This window comes from Pelodiscus sinensis, chromosome 4 (genome assembly GCF_052426305.1).
Source record: "Pelodiscus sinensis isolate ZL-2025 chromosome 4, ASM5242630v1, whole genome shotgun sequence".
Classification (NCBI taxonomy): domain Eukaryota; kingdom Metazoa; phylum Chordata; order Testudines; family Trionychidae; genus Pelodiscus; species Pelodiscus sinensis.
The window spans coordinates 87,919,384-87,935,051 of record NC_143055.1 but is presented as its reverse complement, the minus strand read 5'-3'; the positions used below and the strand labels follow the sequence as shown (position 1 = coordinate 87,935,051).

Sequence of the window (15,668 nt, the reverse complement as noted above, 5' to 3'; positions counted from 1 at the left end):
AGGGTTGGGATCTCTCTTCCCCCTCCCCCACAGATTAGCAAATATCCTGTGGGGGTGATAGACACAGTCTCACTTCCTGTATGTCATGGGGCACAGGACATTTTCTGGTTTGAAGTAGATTAAACTGTATTTATCTGTAACTTGAAGTATTTAAAGCAAGATTTGAGGACTTGAGTAACTTATCCAGAGAATATGGGTCTATTACAAGAATGGGTGGGAGAGGTTCTCTGGCCTGCCATATTCAGGAGGTTGGACATGGGGAAGTCAGTGGATGTGATATACCTTGACTTTAGCAAGGCTATTGATACGGTCTCCCACAATATTCTTGCCAGCAAGTTAAGGGATTGTGGATTGGATAAATGGATGGTTAGATGGATAGAAAGATGGCTAGAATGCCGGGCCCAGCGGGTAGTGATCAATGGCTCGATGTCAGGATGGCGATCAGTTTCTAGCGGAGTGCCCCAAGGTTCGGTTCTAGGACTGGTTTTGTTCAATATCTTTATTAATGATCTGGATGAGGGGATGCAGATGAGGGGATGCAGATTACACTAAGCTGGGGGGAGAGGTAGATACGCTTAAGGGCAGAGATAGGGTACAGAATGACTTAGACAAATTGGAGGACTGGGCCACAAGAAATCTGATGAGGTTCAACAAGGACAAGTGTAGAGTCCTGCACTTGGGCCAGAAGAATCCCAAGCATAGTTACAAGCTGGGGACCAACTGGTTAAGTAGTAGTTCTGCAGAAAAGGACCTGGGGGTTACAGTGGATGAGAAGCTAGATATGAGTCAACAGTGTGCCCTTGTAGCCAAGAAGGCTAATGGCACATTAGGTTGCATTAAGAGGAGCACTGCCAGCAGATCCAGAGATGTCATCATTCCCCTTTATTCGGCTTTGGTGAGGCCGCATCTGGAGTATTGTGTCCAGTTCTGGGCCCCCCCTACAAAAAGGATGTGGACGCATTGGAGAGGGTCCAGCGGAGCGCAACCAAAATGATTAGGGGGCTGGAGCATATGACTTATGAGGAGAGGCTGAGGGACTTGGGTCTGTTTAGCCTGCAGAAGCGAAGAGTGAGGGGGGATTTGATAGCAGCCTTCAACTTCCTGAAGGGAGGTTCCAAAGAGGATGGGGAGATGCTGTTCTCAGTAGTGACAGATGGCAGAACAAGGAGCAATGGTCTCAAGTTGTGGTGGGAGAGGTCCAGGTTGGATATTAGGAAAAACTATTTCACTAGGAGGGTGGTGAAGCACTGGAATGGGTTACCTAGGGAAGTAGTGGAGTCTCCATCCCTAGAGGTGTTTAAGTCTCAGCTTGACAAAGCCCTGGCCGGGTTGATTTAGTTGGAATTGGTCCTGCCTAGAGCAGGGGGCTGGACTTGATGACCTTCTGAGGTCTCTTCCAGTTCTATGATTCTATGACTAGATGGATCTCCTCTTTGGAGGTTCCAAAGAGGATGGAGAAAGGCTGTTCACAGAAGTGACGGATGTCAGAACAAGGAGCAATCATCTCAAATTACAGTATGGGAGGTCTAGGTTGGATATCAGGAAAAACTATTGCACTAGGAGGGTGGTGAAGCACTGGAATGGGTTACGTAGGGAAGTGGTGGAATCTCTATCCTGAGAGGTTTTTAAGTCTCATCTTGACAAAGCACTGGCTGGTTGATTTAGTTGGGAATGGTCTTGCTTTGGGCAGGGGGCTGGACTTGATGACCTCCTGAGGTCTCTTCCAGCTCTAGGATTTTATGATTACAATAGTTTCTTCTGATCTTAAAACCTGAGTCATTCACTTTCTGCCATTATGCTGCATTGTGACCTGTGCAATCATTGCTTACCACTTCTGATATATTGGAGTTAGAAAAGTTTCAGAAAAGATGAAAAAAATGATGGGCATCGAACAGCTTCCATATGAGAAGAAAGTAATGACTGGGACTTCTCAGCTTGGAAAAGCAACAGAGGAATATGATCAAGGTAAACAAAATCATGAGCGGTGTGGAGAAAATAAATAAAGAAGCATTAGTTACTACTTCTCCTAACACAAGGTCTGGAGGGTCACCAAATGAAATTAGTGAGCAGCAGGTTTAAAACAGAATTATTTCTTCACACAATGCTCAGTACACCTTTGCCAGGGGATGTTGTGAGGGAGAAGTATACAATGGGGTTCAAAAAAGAACCCCAGAGGATAAATTCATGGAGGATAAATCCATCAATGGCTATTAGCCAGGATGGGCAGGGATGGAGACCTAGCCTCTTTTTGTCAGGGATGGAAATGGCAGTACAGAATGGATCTCTCCATAATTATCTCTTGTATCCATTCTTTCTGAAGCACCTACTACTTGTCACTGTCAAAAGACAGGATACGGGACTAGATGGAACTTGGAAATGATCCACTATGGCTGTTCTTACATTAATATTTTTATGTAATGGTTTTAAAATATCTATCTGAAACTTTTGTTTGCAGGGATTTCTTTTTCTTTGCCTTTGTCGACATTAAATATCAGTTTTACTGGTACACTGTGTTACTGGTACATTATATAAAAGGCAATCAATGTATAATTATGCTAAAACGTGGGAGAAGGCAGAAGAAACTAGTATGTGCTTTTTTGGTAAACAGCAAAAAGTCCCAGTCTTCAGAAACTAGTCTCCCATTGGTATTCACATGTAACTTCCATTATATTTTCACAGCACACTGTATTCAACTCCAAGGGTGTGTCTAGACTACATGCCTCCTTCGACGGAGGCATGTAGATTAGCCAGATCGGAAGAGGGAAATGAAGCCGCGATTAAAATAATCGCGGCTTCATTTAAATTTAAATGGCAGCCCCGATCTGCCGATCAGCTGTTTGTCGGCAGATCGGGAGAGTCTGGACGCGATGCCCCGACAAAGAAGCCTTTCTTCATCGACACAGGTAAGCCTCGTGAAACCAGGCTTACCTGTGTCGATGAAGAAAGGCTTCTTTGTCGGGGCATCGCGTCCAGACTCTCCCGATCTGCCGACAAACAGCTGATCGGCAGATCGGGGCAGCCATTTAAATTTAAATGAAGCCGCGATTATTTTAATCGCGGCTTCATTTCCCTCTTCCGATCTGGCTAATCTACATGCCTCCGTCGAAGGAGGCATGTAGTCTAGACACACCCCAAGAGGAATGTGTGAAAATGTTTAAGGTGGAACAAGTTATATGTATGAGTTATTCTTCTTTTGGGGCAGGATGCAAAAATTCTGTTACGCACTTTACAGGAGTGTTTTAATTTAGAACAGATCTGGGTTTCTGGGGTCTACCTAAGCCTTAAATATTTCATAATAGAGGTGTGGTCTCTGAAAAAGTGAGGGAACATGTTGAAAATGATTTTTGTATACTGTTGTTTGAAAAAAGAAATGTATGGATAACAACCTTATGCCCGGAAAAAAACAACCATTTTTGTGTGAAGGATGCACAAGACAGAGAAATGCATAATTAGGCATATTTTACACGTGTGTGTGTGTCTGTGTGTGTATATATATTGTGGTTGTTTTAGGAGTGTCCTCTCAACTGTATGCTATAGGGAAACTGATGTAATCTCTGATATTTGGACATATAGCTTATAACAAATGACTTTTTCCATTAGCTTTGCATCGTGTTCATGAATAGTCTGTGAACAAGTGATGTTTTCATACTTATTCTAAATTTTTTATCGAGTAAGCGCTCTAACTTTTAGTCTGTAGCTTTATCACACACATCGTTGAAGACAATGTGTCCAATATTTACATGATCTGCAATGTGAACATTACGCCCTGAAAAAGGGACATCTCTTAAAGGGAAAAAAAAGGGACAAATGGAAGTGGCTTGTGCCCACAAAAGTTCATGGTGCCATCTGCATTTTTATTAGTCTCCATGGTGCTGCAGAATTATTGATTATTTTTTAAATGGTTACCTGTGAAAGCTTAATGCTTTCTGACAAAAGTACCATAGGGTATGTCTACACTACCCCGCTAGTTCGAACTAGCGGGGTAATGTAGGCATACCGCAATTGCAAATGAAGCCGGGGATTTGAATTTCCCGGGCTTCATTTGCATAAGCGGGGTGCCGCCATTTTTAAATCCCCCGCTCGTTCGAACCCCGTGCCGCGCGGCTACACGCGGCACGAACTAGGTAGCCTAGTTCGAACTACCTAGTTCGTGCCGCGTGTAGCCGCGCGGCACGGGGTTCGAACGAGCGGGGATTTAAAAATGGCGGCGCCCCGCTTATGCAAATGAAGCCCGGGAATTCAAATCCCGGGCTTCATTTGCAATTGCGGTATGCCTACATTACCCCGCTAGTTCGAACTAGCGGGGTAGTGTAGACAAACCCATAGAAATGAAGTTCTTTTTTCCCATTTACAACCAATGTGTCTGAATCTCATTCATATAGAGGACATAATATGCTCCTATATATTCTACACTTCTTACTAAGGGAAAAAAAATCCAATTTTGCACTTATGAAGGACTGCAGTGTTAGGAAACTGATCCAAAGCCCATTGAACTCTTTCTATTGACTTCCACGGGCTTTGGATCAGGCCCCAGATCGAGAATAGAGTGCTTTGTCCCCTAAATATTGTCAGTCCTGTGAATTTAGGCATACGCAACCATGGCAAAGCAGAGAACAGTGTATTTTTCAAGTTAAACTTTAATATATCTTTCCTCTAAAATAACTTGATGTCTGATTTCCACCAAAGATTTCATAACATTTTCTCCTTGGGATGAAGGTCTGTTTATCAAGTTTTAACTTCTGTAGATTTTCTTTTTGTCAGAACTGTGAACTCCTAAATATAGAAGCTTATTAGGAAGTGCTGACAAACACATTGCAAATGTGAGTTTGTAATGAAAAGGTGAAAGTTGTGACTATCCTATTTTCTATTGGATATCTGCACTGTTATTTAGACAAGTATAGTATGCCAATGGGGGGGAGGAGCTGAGAGCACAACACATTCCTTTAAAAATGTGCAATGATTAAAGCTCTTCATCATTTTGTTTCTAGGAATAATAAAGGTTGTAGGATTTTTTTTTTTTTTTTAAGTAGGACAGTCTCAGTGTTTGAAACACACATGGGGGGAAACCACACCCAACCTGTTAGTTTCCCAATTTAACATCAGTCTTTTCCCCACACCAAATGGAGAAATGCATAGGGCACACCATTGTGACCTGAACTGTCATTACCCTAGTCCAGTGTTTCTCAACCAGTGGTATGAGTACCCTTAGGCATACTCAAGAGAAGTCTGGGGGAGATGTCAACACAACTGAAATTTGGAGAAAATTGAATATTTGTTTTAAGTTTTACAGCACTTTATTTATTTTTTACACCCAAAAAGTTCATTGCCTGCCCGGTTATGATTAAATTGTTAAAACAAATGTGTTGCAATGCTAAAAAAAAATTGTCTGAAAACTGTAGGTACTGGGGGTATAATTTTTTTTGAAAGGGGTGCTTTATAAAAAACAGGCTGAGAAACAGTGCCCAAGACCACCTTCAAGTTGTTCGTACAAAGGGAATGAAAATCACTGTCATTGTGACTTGATAGCATTTTAATTTTTTTGCCCTATTCTATATACAAACAGAAGGAACCGGGCAACAGAATCCTGGTCCATTGTATTTATTATATCAAAAATGTAATAAAAATATTAAGTATGGATTAGATATTGCATTACAGTGAAATTGCCTGGAGATGGTAAGGGAAGCTTCTTTTGTCTGAGCATAACATACAATATTTTCTTTGGATGGATGGACTTTAAATTGGATGTTTTGGAGTGCTGATGGGCAATAAGGTGGCAACTCGTACTAACATTCTCCCTGATAAACCAATAACAAGTAATTATATAATTTTGCCATGTTTTCTGCCACTTGTATGGTGTCTGTTTTCTGTTCTTTGCCATCTCACTGAAACTGAAGTGGGGCATCAGTCACATGTTTCCAGGAGACCAGTGATTCTAGGGTTGCCATAAGGTCTGACTTTGTCTCTTTCAATTGCTGCAGTGAGGCCTTTTTGAAGATTTTACCTTACTGCCGCAATATGCTTAATAGGGTCAGCATGTCTAATCTGGACTGAACATATCTCTTGTAAGAGGTGAATTAGTAAAATGTTTCCTTTCAAAACCAGTATCAAGTTGAAAAAGTTGTATAGGTTCACTCCATATACACCATGTACAAAGTTTCTGCTGGGCTAGCTGTGTGACTTTTATAACCTATGACACTGCCCCTATGAAGAGGGTAGGCTGCCGTTCTATTTTGGTACGGGATTTTTTGTTCTTTTCTTGTAAATGGATGCTCTGCACATCCATGAATAACCCACACACATGACACGTGGCCCCAAACTCTCTGCAGGCTCTCAGTAGGTTTCTTTAATCAGGTCCACGTGTGCAGGCTCTCATGTGGCTGAACTCTGGACATGTTGGCCCAAATACTTTTTTTTCTATTAAACAACCTGTACAAACTTTTCAGTCCTTTGATCAGTCTTTTTTTTTCTAGTTGAATAGTATTTTTTTGCTTTTGAGGTCCCACAGAAATCTATTGCTTTTTCTAAGCACAAATCAGGTTCCCATAATAACCTTTCTTTCAATCTTTTGTCAGTCACACAGAACACATTTTTGTCTCTAAACATATCATTTTCACTGTTTCTAAACCTCACAGCTTTGTGCTTTTGGACTCAATTCTCTTACATAATTGTCAATCCAATTTGCTCAGAAATGAAGATCAGATCTAAATTGGTGCTATGGACAAACAATGTTCTTTCTATGGTTACAAAAAGTTCTGAACTGTTCAAACTTTATATGAGTGAGCACATCACCATTATTATTTTCTTGTGATGTGCTACTTCAAGAACTTCCCCAGCCACTGAACTAAATAATAGGCTACTTTTAATATAACTTTTTGTATCTGCTCCTAAAGTTTTTGTCATGGTTGGGAACGTCCACAGCCAGCTCACTGTTATGTTGGTAACATTTTAAACTGGTTCCCACTGTGTGTTTCTGATTTTTAATGTGTTTTTCTTCCTCCTTCAACTATCTGTAGCTAAATTACTTGTGTGTACTCACTTCATTGCTTGATTCTCTGCTTGTTGATGTCGCTCATTTTGCTTAGTTTCACTTTTGAATCAGTGTTCAGAAACAATATCATGTGAGTTAGTTGATCAATCATGCAGCAAGAAGAAAGGATTTCAAACAGTCAAGGTGATATTTTCAAGTGTTACGCTTAAAAGAATCACATGGGATCTTTTCAGGGGGATAAGGCAACATGCCACATTTATTGATGATGAAGTAGCATATGCATTCACACCCACCCACACCCTGCTGATGGAATAGTTACCAGTCTATCAGCCCAACCTATTGGCCAGATAGGTCAGATGCAAGGAAGGAGCCTGGTTCTTGTCAATCCTGACTGATGCTCCATAGTTTTAGCAGGACGAGAACCCAAAGAACCATACAAGACACCTCATCCTTTACAGGATTTTCCTTCCATGCAAGTCTATGCATTTTGCCTTGTCAGGCCTTAATCAGTCACTAAGCATCACAGTCAATCTTCTATGACACATGCTTATCAGGAAGAAGTTGTTCTCACAGTCTTTTGATATCCATATGCTGATAATCCTCCTGGGTGTTGTCTTCTGGCAAAGCTTGTTATTGGTTACCTATCAAGGGGTACTTGCCACTAATTTCAGGGTTCGTCCATCTGCTCCGGTAGTCTGTGTCTTCTGTGTGCTTTCCCTTGGTTGATAATTATTTGGTGCTTCTCAGTCTCCGGTCCCTCATCTGACCATTTGAGCATGCAGTGGCTTTCACACTTCTCTCCTAAAACATTCTCTCTCTCTCTCTCTCTCATTCACACAAACAATACATTTACAGAATTGCAGCATGGAACAAAGGGGTACTTCTAGTCATTTTAACAAAGTTACAAAGTCTATCAATATTAAACTTCGTTTTATCTATTACAAGGCTTTACCTAATATGAACATCGTTATGTAGGCCTTGTCTGAGGCCTACATCTTGTATTTAATCCAAACCTTTTCCTATAACATGCATTAATTATAAGTGACTTATTAGTTACAAAGTTCCACAGTTACACATGAAGTATGCAAACACTGTTAATCATCCAGACTATTTGCACCCTGAAACTGAAAGATCAAGTGAACTGATAATTCATGTCAATGCTAGCCTAGCACTGGAAGGCTCCTGATCAACTGCTCAAATCACCGAACACTACATCCTCTTTTGAAAATGTCAATCATCAGAGAAATTATATAAAAAATAGACTGACTGGATGTTTGTCTCATGACATCCCTTGTATATTGAAAGAGATTTGGGGTACGTCTAGACTACATGCCTCTGTCGCCAGAGGCATGTAGATTAGGCTACCAGACATAGTAAAATGAAGCAGCGATTTAAATAATTGCCACTTCATTTAAATTTACATGGCTGCCGCGCTGAGCAGACAAACAGCTGATCAGCTGTTTGTCGGCTCAGTGCGATAGTCTGGACACGCGGGGGGTCGGCATTAAAGGTATTTGTTGACCACCCAGGTATGCCTCCTGGGATGAGGTATACCTGGGTGGTCGACAAATACCTTTGATGTCGACCCCCGCGCGTCCAGACTATCGCGCTGAGCTGACAAACAGCTGATCAGCTGTTTGTCTGCTCAGCGCGGCAGCCATGTAAATTTAAATGAAGCGGCAATTATTTAAATCGCCGCTTCATTTTACTATGTCTGGTAGCCTAATCTACATGCCTCTGGCGACAGAGGCATGTAGTCTAGACGTGTACCCTAAGCTATTTTATTTGTGCACTGTACAACCACACATTGACCAAATCCTTACTCCCTAAATAGACAATAAAAATTCAGTATGTGAATTCAGAAGCAGCAGAGGGATAAAGTAAATGATCCAAGGTTACACAGAAAATCAGTGGCATGGCTGAAAGTAGGACTTGAGTCTGAGTCCCAATACAATGGTCTAATAGACCACTCCATCTTCTTAACTAGATTAAGTGAAAGGACATTAAAATGCAAGATCTTTTGAATTATAAACCTATTAATTATGAAATCTTAAGTAAAGCTCAATGAAATAATAAAACTCGGCGAGAGTGAGTACACTAAGAATTGCAATGTCATGCAAATTTTTTGGAAGCCTAGAATAAGAAAAGGGAGGGAGTAATGGCTTTTGAAATTTTAATAAAACAAAACTGCCTTGTAGAAACATAATAGCATGCCTATTTATCACTGAAACAGGAGGCAGAACACAGAACAAATTAATGAATATTCATAAACCTAGTAAGAGTATCCTCACCAGGACAGCTCATGTTCAAGAATGTGAATGACAGAAGTTAGGAAATAGCCATTGAAGGTTGTGCAGGCTTTTGTCATTTATGGAAATATGAAATCAAGTTCAGAACTTTTATGGTTAACAGGCTAACTGTGGTTTGTCCAGATTCCCATAAGTGAGTGTTAGTAAATGTTATGATATAACCTACATAGGTTATTGCACTCCTGTAAACACTATTCAGAAGAATTAAAGGGCTGAAAATAACAAGTGGAAGAGACTTTACTGCAGAGTTTTGGTGCTAATAATGCTAGGCATCAAGAATTTCCCTCTGTAAATAAGCATTTTAATTCTTTGCATCTGTAGCTGATGGGGATTTTAGCTAGAAGGTAGGAACTTTCATAAGAATGAAAATAAGCTTAAACTTGAATTCTGCCAAAAGTGGAACCATGGAAGCTGGAGTTCTATGGTCTCTAAACATTTCCATATGCTCTTCTATGTGACTTTTTCCTTCAGGTGGAACACTCTACACTATACTACTGTTTTAGATGCACTGTAAGAGAATGACCAATCTAGATAAATTTTACTGGCTCTTTGATTTTTTGCTACTCCTAGTCTTCTTCCAAAGCAGGCCAGTGACCAAATCAGTGGGATAGCACATCTGGCTCTTGGGAGAACTTAACTCAAATTCTCTTGTTCCCCTTATTAGTCCTTTTTTTCAGCTTGGATGACACTGGTGTATAATAATTTGCAATTGAAACAAGCTAAATTTTCCAGTGAAATGTTTTTTTCACTAGAAAATGTCATTTAATTGAAACTGAAACTTTCCACAAACATGTCAATTTTGATGAAATTGTTTTGGGGGGCGAGAAGCGTTTTCAGACGGCCAAGCCAGAACATTATTACTTTATCAGAATGAAATTTGTTTTCTTTGGAAAGGATTTTTTTGTTTCATAAATTATGTCAAAATGGAAATAATACTTCGATTTTTGTCAAACTGCAAGGTTTTTATTGACCCTATTTTTTGTAAAACACGTCCAAATTTCCTTCAGAAATGGCAAACACTCTAGTTAAATCCTAATAGAATTCAAAAGGGAAGGGGGATCTATGAGAGCATATAATATACATGCCTGACTGGCACCTATAGAAAGAAATAATGTATACAGGCAGACATACTTGCAGTGGTAGCTTCAGGAGCACAGAATAAGCTATAATGAGAGATCTGTCTTAAACCGAGACTGCACATCAACAGAATTGAAACTCCAGACCTGCAGTTCCAAAACACAGTTTTCTTTCAAGTTAAAAGAGTAGCTCCCACTGTGCAGCAAATACAAAAGTCATTTAATCACAGTCTGGCCAAATAAGCTGATAGTCTTTCTTCCAGAAATTCCTAGCTGCTTGCATGTCAACCGGAACTGAAATAGCACTTGTAATCAGTTACTGGTTACTGCAGTGAAGCTATAGATTTGGTAGTTCTTATTTGGTGCCATTACTAGCTAGTGGCTAGTCAATCTTTCTTTGAATTAAGAGTAAAAGTTGCAGGCCTAATCACACTGTCTCTACAGGAAAACCTGATACACAGAGCTAAAAGAGAAGAAATCTCTGGGTTGGTTTTCTATTGGAGATTTATCCTGAATAGTCCAGTTGGTTGGCTGGGAGTTCCATTTCAAACCAGGTGAGCTACACCCACACAATTTTATGTAATATTTCAGTTTCACTGGAATTTCTTGTTTCAAGTTTCATGTGGTAGTCCTCACACAAATCTGTCAATGATCTGAGGTAAATAATCCTGTCTGTTGGCTTATCTGACAAATCCAAGGAAAAATGAACACATCGGAAGCTGAGTTTAAGCAACACTTGTCTCAGATGTTCATTTTCATGTCAGACTTTGGTTACTCCCATATTACTTTATTTTCTTTTGAAGTATGACACTGTTACAATAGTACAGGTTGGATCTCCCTCATCCAGCACCCTCAGGACCTGACTGGTCTCAAAAAAGGGGATTTGCCAGACCAGGGGAGGTCTCTCCCAACATGCCTGTGCTATCCTACTGCTCCCAGCGAGTGCTCCAGCCTAATGCCGCTGCTCCCTGGCCTGGATAGAGCTCCCTGGCTGCTGCAGGGCCGGAGGTCCATGGCCAGAGAGAGCGCTCCGGGTCTGGGACCTCAGCTCTGCCATTGCCAGAGCTCCATAGCTGGTGCTGGAGCTCTGTTGCTGCTGCTGCCGCCAGGCCCCCATTAGCACTTGGCTGCAGGGGCAAGAGCTCCCTGCTGTGCCACCTGCCCCTCCGTGTCCTGCCTCCTAGCTGAGATTTCATGCCCCCTGCTGCTCCTGCCCCATGGCCCAACCTCCCATTTCTTGGCCTCTGTGATCCAGGAACAGCCATGGTCCTGCTGGACCATAGATGTTGCTGGATCAGAGAGTCCCAGTTAAGAGAGGGACAACCTGTAATAGGAAAAATGTGTGCATCCTTATAGTCATTGTAGATTTCCACCCTCCACTCCAAATGGCTTTGAATTGAGAATTTTCTTCTAAAGATAGGGGCAAGTGACTTTCTTAGAACAGGTCACCAGGCAATATTGAATCATTCAAAACACTTTCAAATGAGTTTAGAATTATTTTTTCTAATTGTGCTAATCTTGCTTGAATGACAAAACTATAGTTGCCATTTTAAGTCAAATCTAGAAGGTACGGGGCCCAGTAAGGATAATCACGAGTAGCTGACATGATGCTAAACATAACTTGCTTCTATATACAGTGGGCAAACTTAGTGAGGGATTTAAAATATTGTTGTATCCCCAGGATTTTTATCCAGTCTGTTGCTTAATATATGCATAAGACTTCTTGTAGAGCATGCCTAAACACAGGCTAGAGTAGTAACAATATGTGCAAAGAGAATTTTTTCAGAAGTATTTTTAACACTTCCCTTCTCACCTCTCTATAGGACACCCATCTCACTTTTTTTTAAATGTACCAGATGAAGTCAGTATTTTTTCTTGTACTGATTTTATGTGGCTTTAAATTTTTGAAATTGTTGTGAAGCCTCCTGTAGGGGTTCTGTCTGCCCCCACAGTGTCGCTCGTCGTCAACTTTGGGGAATTGGCTCCGCTGACGGCGATACTATCAGATTCAGGCCACTGTCCTCCAACAGTGCCCACACAGCCTGGGCTTTACCCCTTCCGGCGGGGCTTGTTCTTTCTCAGTTATGCCGAGAGGGGGTGCAGGGTAGGGAGGAGAGAGGGAGGCCCGGGCCCACCCTCACTCCCGGGCCCCAGCCCAAGGCCTTAAAGGACATGGACCAACTTCGGTCCGGGTCTGGTTGGCAGGGGCATCCTCCCGAAACCTGTCCAAGTGAGGGGCTTTTATATGGCCCTCCCCTGGGCTACTTCCTCTCCGATCTGTCCCCCCCTTCTCTGCTGCTGGCTTACTCGGCCCTCCGTGGGTCTGCTGCTCGTCTCTCTAGATGACCTTCCGGACTCTGTTGCTCCACGGCGGTCTGCGAAGTCCTGCTTTCCGCAGCCAAGAGGGGCTTACTCTCGCCCCGCCTCCTCAGGCGAAGGCTCCAACTCCCCCCCGTCGTTTGCCTTCCTCCGCACTCCTCTCTCTCTCCCCCCCCCCCCGCCTGGGGCGGCATTTAAGACTCCTGCCGTGCCCCAGCGTCAGAGGGTGACGTGCTTCTGATGTAACCAGCTGACTCCACCCCACCCGCAGCGTTTGTGTTGCCGCCGCCGCCGCCAAGGCGGTCAGCTGGTCCATGGCGTGAGTACAGCCGGCACAATGCCAGTGCGCGCTTCCCCGCCGCCCAAATAGGGCTTTTGCCGCGGGGGTTTTAGTGCGGGGTTGCGGGGCCCCATCACACCTCCTTTTTGGAGATGGTGTTACTTTATATATACAATTATTATTAACACTAAGAGTCTTCAAAATGCATAACAAAAATTGCCATTTAATTCTCACAATTCCCCTGAAAACTAAGGAGCTATAATTTTCCCTATATGCAGTGAGGGGAGACACGGAAGACCTTCATGGATAACTTGCAGCCTAAATCATCTACGTTAGTGTCCATAAAGCAGCTACATGTCCTCTATGCTCACCGGGAGAATACTCCTTGTGCAATGTACAGTTGGCTATGCAACATCCTGGCCTTGTTCAAAAGTTTCTGGCTCATGAAGTAATCTAAAGTGTACTTATAACAGGTAAAAGTCACACTTCTTCTGGAATATGTAAATAGGATGGGCCAGTCCAATACCTCAGTTATTCTTCTGGTGCCTCAAAGCCCAAAATGACTTTAGGCAATCAACACTAGCGGTACACTGACACCCCTAGTCTAGAAGATGGTGGGCAAGCCACTCTTCTTTGTCTCTGAATTGGCACAAGGATGTACAGATAGGATGTGTTGATTTGTCCATGGTAATTTGGAAGTTCTTGACTTCCAGTCCTATGATCAGTCTGCTAGGACATACTGCTTCTCCAATTAAGAAAGATCCGTTTGTTTTCATTGGAGTTATCCAATCCACATGTACAAATAAAAAATAAGTTCTCTTGCCTGTCATTCCATATTCTTGCTCTGTATATTTACTATAATATTTGATATATAATAGATGACAAGATTTGCTGTGCTGGGTTAGGATTTTTAAAGAACTCCCTGATAATACTGTGGTGTTTTTGTGTGGATGGGGTTCTATTTATAAGCATTGTTCTTCCTCTTGGTCCATGAATATTACTTGATTTTCACAGATTAAAAGAGAAATTGGACTTTCCTGTGGCATTTGGTCTTTGATGGTTGTTTTAACCATATTTAGAACTACATGTAAGATCTTTTCAGGGCTCTGAATATGTAGAAGTTCCAAAGTAAGTAAGTTTAAAAAAGAGTTCAATCATAAAAATCACTTATTCACAAAAATAGCAATATTTAAATTGGGTTAACTAGTTACTACAGCCTCCGGCCTCTTCACCAACTAGTTTGATTACTTCCCTATTTCTCAGAAATGGAGAAATGCCAGAGGCAAAATTTTCTTCGCATAATACATGCACAAGACTAGCATATCATCACTCACTTATGCTGACAATGCACTCTGGGCTGGTGGTGGGGGAAATGATGGCACACTTTAGTGAAAAATGGTTCTTTTAAAGAAGAGGAAAGAGATTTCAGAATGTGTGCTTGTTTGAAAGGAGAAAAATGGTTAAACATTCATTTTACTCACTGCTTGTTCTAGGCTCTAATTTAAACCATTCTGCCTGCACTCTTACACAATAGTATTAAATACTGTAAGATAATTGAAGCAACTCTCAACATATTCTTGTTTCTTCCTTTCCACTCCCTTACCCTCAGCCCACAGCAACACTTTTTCCTTGTCTTGAAACCTAAGTAAGTTGGATGTTTATAAAAGAAAAATTATAGCATTGGCTACTGCCTTCCTCAAAAAGAAGTCTACACTTTGCCTCCTTTGAACTTGTGTGAGACATAGCCTTTTCTTCTAGGGAAAAAGTAATTGGTGAAAATGAGTTGAAGTTAATGTAAATGCCTTTAGAGGCTAAATTTAGAGGATCACTAGGGACTTATCTAAACTTACAGCACTGCAGTGGCTCAGATGCACTGTAGTGCCTTCTGAAGATCTCCCCCCCCCCCATTGGCATAAGTACCCCATGGTCTTGAGAGATGGTAGCTTAGTTGATGGAATGAGCCCTCCTGTTGACCTTGCACTGTCTACTTCAGTGATTAGGTCAGTAGAACTGTGTTGCTCAGGTGTGGATTTTCCATGCTGCTGAACAACATTGTTACTACCAACCTATGTTGGCATGTACATCAAGCCTTGAACTACAGTCCTGCAACTGGATCCACAGAGGTATTCCTCTACATCCATGCAGACTCAAACTTCAAAGGGAAGATGTAGTGGTACTTCTAAATAATCCAGTTGCATATTTTGGGCCTAGTATATCAGGGGAATTTTTCCTATATAGAAAAATTTTAATCTGTTAAAAACTGCTGTCAGGGCCTATACACATGAACTAATGAGAAATCATTAAGAAATCATCAATAATAATTTATAATGTGTGGTAAAACAGTGTTCTGCAGCAATGGGTTACTGCCAAACAGATAAACCATCTGCAGAGAACCTGTTATACTATCAAGGCAGGTACAAAAAATTTAGAACTCCCATAGGAAGGGAAGTAAATAGAAAAATAAAGAAAGAATAAAGACTTTTCAAATTTTTTCATATGAATCAATTTTAAAAATGGTCCAGTTCTTTACCCATTTAAGAACTATGTTGTCAAATTTGACAATGCAAAATTCTCTTTGAAATTAAACCAAAAAAAAGCATGTTATGGCATATAACTGTCTGCACCCATCAAATGTGTGTTTCCTGTCTTGTTTGCTCACAGAACTGGAAGCTAATCTAAATCAAAACACTATCAAT

General features: G+C 41.4%; 1 long non-coding RNA gene across 1 annotated transcript in view; it reads left to right on the top strand.

The window, feature by feature from the left end:
* Positions 1–15,668, top strand: part of LOC149524544 (uncharacterized) — a 201,711-nt gene that overhangs the window by 42,472 nt on the left and 143,571 nt on the right. The window contains exon 2 of the long non-coding RNA XR_016349346.1: positions 10,818–10,927. This is a non-coding gene — a long non-coding RNA (uncharacterized LOC149524544). The remainder of the gene's footprint in view (positions 1–10,817; positions 10,928–15,668) is intronic.